Here is a 7,460-nt window from a genome sequence, read left to right as displayed (position 1 = left end):
AAAAAGCAAATTCCTTACGGTGAAGGTTTTCCGATGGCTTTGCCACACGTGTCCTTAGCCTTACCGATGTAGTAAGCCTCAACTATCTACCGACAGTTTTATCCCTTCCATAAACCACTGATGTGTCGTGGAAATTAGGCGTGCAAAGAGACATGTCATCCTCACATTTGCATTCACAAGATTGAGCATACAGTGCCAGATTAGAATTTGCCTTCCCCCTATAGAGTGAAAGTGCTCAGTCAAGAGCAAATTCAAACATCTGCCTGTCTGCCCATATTAGTTGCAGCCATAAGGCAGTGGAACGCAATAAACTTCATTACTTTTGCAAGTGGTGAACCTTTTTTGTGACACTGTCCATTGTGGACAAGTACCCAGTTTTATCAAGCCTTTTTAATGGCGGCGCTAAGGCCTCCTGTCTTGCACTTCGCTGTTAAGACAACAGCAGCATTACGCTTTCCCGCGACTTTCTTGAGACTGTGAAATACTGTGGAGGTAAGGTGTATCAGCATCATCGGAGTATGTGCTCCTTACCCTCGAGCGAGTGAAAACATACGACAGGTTGTTGAGATGGGCAAGTGGGAACACAGCTGCTTGGAAACCTGCTACAAGAATGCGTCCTCAGCAGTGATGGCATGACTTATCTAAAGCTGATGTCATGCACACGATTGCACACCCATCAAGTGTTTCCATCTTTACTGACCTTAACCAGCGACAAATACACCTCTTCACCATCCTTCCCCAACAACGAGTGGTCCGACTCGTAGCTAAAAAGAGCCTTCCCCGATCTTTAGCTGTAGCCCCGACAAACATATTCGTTCACAACGCGCAAGTCTGCATCAAGAAACTGCTAACGGTTCTGCTTAGACAATTCTGATGTAAAAGACAGGCCTTGACCGCATGCCTTAAAGACTCCTAAAACATCTTGTGCCAACTTATCTGAGCCTTCTATGTCCAGAAAAATTACAGTCATGAACATAACGAAATGCTACTATGCCAAGGTCTTCCAAACAGGGCTCTAATGCCTTATTGACTTTAGACAAAAAAAATGTTGCTGAGCAAAGGTACGACCTGCATGTAAATACCGCCCTGCCAACTGACAAATGCGGATTTGCAGTAAAAGCACAACAGCCCCAAGAAGCCAGCAACCGAAATCACGCAATCATCTGTAAAAGCATGTTCATTGTTCACCCTGATGCCGTTTGCACATACCTCAGAGGTCTATCATGTGACAATGAATAGTGCAGGCCCTCCATGTCGATGCTCACTGCAGAGCACCTGCCCAGGTTGCTGTCCACAAGAAACTAGAACTCCACAGAACTCCACTTTTGTCAGTTGGCAAGGTGGTATTTACATCAGAAATCAGGCATATGCAGAGGGTCCCAGGTTGCACTGTTCCTCCGCGACATTCTTCTGTCCAGAGTCGATACCGCATCAAAGCCCTGTTTGGAAGGCCTCAGCATAGTAGCATTTCCTTATGTTGATAGCTACCTAATTTTTTTTGCACAAGGAGGGCTCAGATAAATTGGCACAAGACGTTTTAGAAATCTTTAGGCATGTGGTCAAAGCCTATCTTTTAGGTCTTAATTTCACTAAGCATAACCGTTTGTAGCTTCTTGACTTAGACCTGCACTTTGCGGACGACCACATATGTTGGCGCCAAAGCCCAAAATCAGGAAGCCTCTTAGCTACGAGTTGAACCACTCGAGGCTGGTGAAGGACAGGTTGGCAATCACATGCATCACGACTGCTTTATGGAAGTCATGCCATCACAGTGTTTAGAATGCATTCTCGGAGCAGGTTTACAAGCCAATGGCACCTGGGTTCCCACTTGCCCATCTTGCGCACCTGTCAGAGTGTGTTTTTGCTCTCTCTCGAGGGAACGGAACACCGTTCACATGATGCTGACGTAGTTGAGCAGCACAAAAAGACGGGCTCTATACCTTACCTCCACGCCATTTCGCACCATCCCAAGAAAGTTGCACCAAAGTATGATGTTGCTGTTGTCTTGACCGCTAAAAGTAAGGTATGAGCCCTTTGCTTCTTCGTTCAAACTAGGCTTGATACAACTACGGGTAATCGTCCGCTATGCACAGTGGCAGATAAAAATGTTCACCACTTGCAAAAGTAGACCGGTTTTATGCACTCCACTGCCTCGTAGCTGAAACTACTATGGGCAGACAAGCAGATATCTGAATGTGCGCCTGGCTGAGAGCACTTCCACTGTATAGAGAGGAAGGCGAATTTTCACCTGACACTGCACGTTCAATTTCGTGAATGCTATCGGAGAACGACCTCTCTCTTTGCACGCCTGATTTCTGCGGCACATCAGTGGTTTGGGGAAGTGATAAATCTATCCTGATATAGTTGAGGCTTACTACATCAGTAAGGCTAAAAACAAGTGCCTGGCTAAACCGTCGGTGAACCTTCGCTGTAAGGAATTAGTTTTTTAGATGGTTTACTAGTACGTCAGTGCCTTTCGGTTATTTTTTGCCCTCTCACTGCTTTGGGGTCTTGCGTGCTTAAATCACTTTGCAGGTCTTCTTTTGCCACTTTCCTTCAATAAAATTTCAGTTGTTAGACCAGCCTCATCTTGTGCTCATCTCTTCTCCTGTTTTGTGTCTTCCGGCTGGTTTTAAGATGTAATACTGAATGCCGAAAGTAAGCCATTTTGGAGTCAAGTGCACTTATAATGGCCACAGCTATAATGAATGTTCATTTATTACAAAACATAGTGCTTACATCATTAATTTATGCATGAAGTATATGACACTGCATCAAAATAAAAAAAGGACTAAGCCTCTAACCCTCATGGCCAAACTGCAGTTACAGCAAACAAAAGGACACCATAAACCTGCCCCACATGCAAAAGCTTGCAATACACGCCAATGCAGAAATAAGATCAGATTACTTCCCAAACTGCATGACACTGCCACGGAAAGTAAAGATTGTGACAGGCAATAAAGGAGCAACAAAAAAGCAAACTGTAGATAGCAGCCAATCTCATGCAGACAAGCTACAAGGTCAGGACAACATAGACGTGGAAGAAATTTGAAAAAAAAAGCCACAACAAGCACATAATAATTTTTAAGGTTTTCACAGCCCTCTAAATGGCAAATACTTTCCTGGAAAAACATAACAGAAGCGGCAATTTCTTTCGGCAATCAATTTTTAATGTACTTCATTATTCTTGAAGCATGGGCGGGCATAGAGTAGTCAGATTAGTGCATGCGTTCCTAAGCAATGCCATGCCAAAAACTGTACTTACAGAAAAAGCTTGCCTTACTGAGTGAATACCACTGGCCATCCACTAATTTCCCAGCCTGCTCCAGGTCCCTGGCAAAAATCACACGCAACTTGGTGGCTTGCACAACTTCCATGCAACTCTTGGTCTTTAGCTGGAAAAAAATTGAGGGATCAGTGAGATATAAAATTTTACATGCATTGCTTTGTTTCAATGACCGAATAAGAAAGAAACAGCGGTTTCTGTGAGCGCAACTATTTTTTCACACTAGCTTTCTACAGTAAACCATGTTTATCGCGATCTAATTCACACTGACTTGCTGCACGGCCCCAGCACTACTGTGTATAGCTCTATGGTTTCAAATGCTTGTTAGCTCTGAGCCCTTGTTCTTGCACTTGTTAATGAAGAAAACCTCGGAAAGGGCAACCAGAGCTTCGAGCTTTAAGCCATAGGTATTCAGAAGCTCAGTGGTCTGTGGGAGAACTTTTGGCTGGGTGACACAGTAGCAAATGCTGCTCCTGCTACTTTCACTCCATTGCAAAAAACTCGCACAGCAGAGACCTGTCTTCCATTTTGCATTGCAGAAACAATAACTGAAATTCCAAGCACGCATACTAAATGCACACCTACCTTCCAACACAGCTTCATAATAATGGGTATAATTATTGGAATGAAATACCAGTCAGTACATGTAGCTTTCCATTTATCCAAAAATTATAAGCAGCTGACAAACAATAAACATTAAAAGAGAAATAAAATAACCAGAATTGATTAAAAAATCTGTCAGAAGAATTATGTGACATCCACAACACTCCAGCAGTTCTTGGGCTTTGTGCACCTTCAAACCACACTTTCTTACAGGCACATTTGGACAGAAATTGGGTTAAGCCTGATCTTTAAGAATCTTTTTTGGTGCAACGGTAGGAAGAAACCAGGTTTTACCCAAAAGCGAAGCACCCTACACATTGCATCACAAGCCCAGATGGTGCACTTGAGTAGCCTCTTATGCTTATGCAAGAAACAGGAACAGATATCTTGACTAAATCAAAAAAAGAAAACGTGCAGTGCATGTGTAATGCAGAGAAGATATAAGCAATACCACACTAAAACACTGGGAGGATTCCAAGAGTAGGTGAATGCATGAATGGGTGGCAATCAGGTGGCTAAATGAGATTAGGAAATTTGAGGAAAAAGGGTGGTAGCATGTGGCACAGGAGACAGTTACCTAAAATGAACTAGAAAACCATTGTTCTGCACTAATTTTAACAGCACATTCACACGACAGACAAAATCACTAACTCCAGGAACAGTCTGAGCATCATGCAACTCAATGTCAATCACCATTGCAAATGGCACCAGCACCGCAGACGGCACATGAGGAAAAGTAGACATATTTTTGCTCTCAACTTTGAGCAGCAGTCAGCTGCGCTTTTAGGAGCAAAGCTCTAAAGTACGGCAACATTGGCACTTTGTTTTACTGACATGAGGGTGCTTGTGAGCGTGCAAGTCCCATGTTTGTTTTGCACCAAATGTGTTTTTGCGAGGTATGTTTAACTAAAGAGGGGCATCTAACATGGGCATCAGCTCTTCATTACTTCCCTTCTATATCCCTCCCTTATATCACAGTTCAAGTGTGCACCAAAATGTGAGAGAGTTACTGTTACATTTCCTTGAATTTTCCTTCAACTAATTTTAAATTTTTCAAGTATATAGCTTTAAGAAGGTAGAGGTACAAACTGTGCAGTATAACCATATGCTATGGCAATAAACCAGCAATTAATCTGTGCTGACAGCAGCTTGCCCAGTACATTGCAAGGATGCTATACCATACAAGGATTGGTGTCATCGTGCAATGTTACATTACTGATTGACAATTTGGTCTCTGTGTCAGAAATACTGGTAAACCATCATTGTAGAGCACAATGTTTTTAAAGGGATAAATGAACATATAGGTCCTTTTCGAGGACACATATGCATACCAGGAAACAGGTGTGCAATGTCAAAGCACGTTTATGTTAACAGCAGCTGCGTCAAGAGCTACATCAGCGACTATATTTTGTACAAGTCTACAGTTGCGGTAATTATAAGCTCAGGTACTGCTGTGAAGTGCATGTAGAGTTTCATGCATTTCTAAACCTAGCTGCAAGCCTATATTGAAAATATTTTTCTAAATAGGCAGCTAAGATATGCATCACTGAAAAAGAATAACTACCATGAACGGATCAGGACGGATGACACAGCCGAAGGCAGGAAGCACACATGGCCCAATAGATGCTGGCCGCTGGCAACTGCAAATAAATACATCCAGAGCGACAGCTGTCAGTGGCTGTAGCCATGTCATGAATGACAAGAAAGGAAATCGTCTACTGCTTTAAAAACTAAACTTGGACGTTATATAAGTAAATAAAAAACCAATGAGCTAGCTCATGACCAAACAAATGAACAGATTTTATGTAATGCACCCTTATACCTTCTTTGAGAAGAGTCACAATGACTGTTATAACCACACTGAAAGATGAGCTGGCTGAAATACCGCACACCAATTTGAATATAGGATGTGCAGGTTTTCATTAATTCCTATCATGGTGCCTTGCACCAATGTCTAGGTATTAAATTGAATGTTTCAACCAGTCTGCCTTGGTTAAATGAGAAGAGAGAATGGAAAAAAGCATGCCTTCACTAGCAATAAGCTTGATATCTCACAGCACAGCTTGGCATCATAGAAAAATTGCTAGCGCATTTAACAAATCTGCATGCAATTAAAAGCTGCACAAATTTGTCGACTGGCAATGCAAGTAAAAACAAGAGAAACAAAAAAAATACCGAAGAACACTCGTGAGTGCGGCGAAGGGAGGTCTGTGGGTAGGATCCCGTGCCTGGGAAGAGTTCCGAGCTCGGAGAATCGCCGGCACCACAGCTGATGGCACGCAACCAAGAATAAATAACAAAGCGAAAATAAGTAACAAAAAACCATCGACAATGGCGAACGACTTGAATGCGGGCCACAAAAGAGAGGGATATAGCAAAAAGGTAGAAATCATAAATAATTGTGCAGTTGCATATCCGACAGCTCGCAGTGCTCAGAAGGAGAGGAAGCATCAACGTTTACAGCTCAGGAGACGCAAGATTGATCTAACTTTGACATAACACTGCCTCAAATCCTGTTCCACTGGGGAAGCACAGACAAGTTTACAAATGACAAGGCGATGAATATGAACTAGCCTTTCGCATGCGATCACTGTCTCAAAATTTAGTATGACGCATATTAAGGCACAAGCACTAATCCGATGAGTACTAACCCTGAGCAAAATAGTGCGGTGTCTGATCGCAGCTGGCCTAGCGCGAGAGCTCAGCCGCGCGGCACTTCTCGCTCATCGTCTTCTACGCAGTGCAAATCCATGCTTTTGCACCGAATGTCGAAGCGCTAACAAGCGAAAGCGTAACTCTGTTGTGATATCTGGTGCCATTTTTATTTACCACGGCACGCGAGTAATAAATGCACATAAAGACAATGAGAACAACACTTGTCATGCAGGATATAGGCCCTGCTTTTTTGCGCCGCATTATAGCCGCGGCAACCGAAGGCGGACTGCCTCCACTCACATCCCTATATAGCCGCATACAAATAGCGCGTGTGAATACAGATCATTAGCAAAGAAACGCAGAGCGGGACTCACCGGCCATGCGATTCATCCAGGCTTAGTAAAACGGCGCAGGAGTCTTCGTTCCCCTAACAGATGAAAAGACGTCGGAGCACTCTTCATGGCTTACCCGTTGAAACTCGCCAATGTTGACAGGTCGAAATCCTGGTCGTTGGCTTCCAAAACACACTCCCGCTCACCTTCCTATTGAATGAGTTCTTCACACGTGTCCGCCGTACAAGTAGTCAAGCAATGCCTCAAAGAGGCAAATAATACAAAACACGCGTTGTCGGTTGCGCTGCAATGGCGCCGACGGCTGCGCTTTCGTGTCGGTGAAAAATTACAACCGACAAAAAAATTGTTTTTTTAAACCATGAATACTTATATTATCTTCACAACAAAGACACTGCATTTATTTTCAATTATTTTTAGATTATTTAAGAATACTAAAGCGCTTTCAGTTACTTTTTCTGGCATGTCGTTTGTAGAAGCTGCGATCCTGTGAAACCCTGAAGTGACCCGGATGCACTAGCAGACGACGGAGCAGACGACGGTGTTGACAGAATGCAATTTCGTTT

General features: G+C 43.2%; 1 long non-coding RNA gene across 1 annotated transcript; it reads right to left on the bottom strand.

Annotated features, from left to right (window-relative positions):
* Nucleotides 1–3,260: 3,260 nt before the first annotated feature.
* Nucleotides 3,261–7,210, bottom strand: LOC144102017 (uncharacterized). The gene is made up of 4 exons (XR_013308146.1): nt 6,919–7,210; nt 6,065–6,158; nt 5,454–5,529; nt 3,261–3,333 (listed from the first exon to the last, which is right to left on the bottom strand). It is a non-coding gene; the product is annotated as an uncharacterized LOC144102017 (long non-coding RNA).
* Nucleotides 7,211–7,460: the final 250 nt, after the last annotated feature.

This window comes from Amblyomma americanum, chromosome 1 (genome assembly GCF_052857255.1).
Source record: "Amblyomma americanum isolate KBUSLIRL-KWMA chromosome 1, ASM5285725v1, whole genome shotgun sequence".
Classification (NCBI taxonomy): domain Eukaryota; kingdom Metazoa; phylum Arthropoda; class Arachnida; order Ixodida; family Ixodidae; genus Amblyomma; species Amblyomma americanum.
Note: the sequence above shows the minus strand (reverse complement) of the source record. Positions and strands in the feature narration are given on the sequence as shown.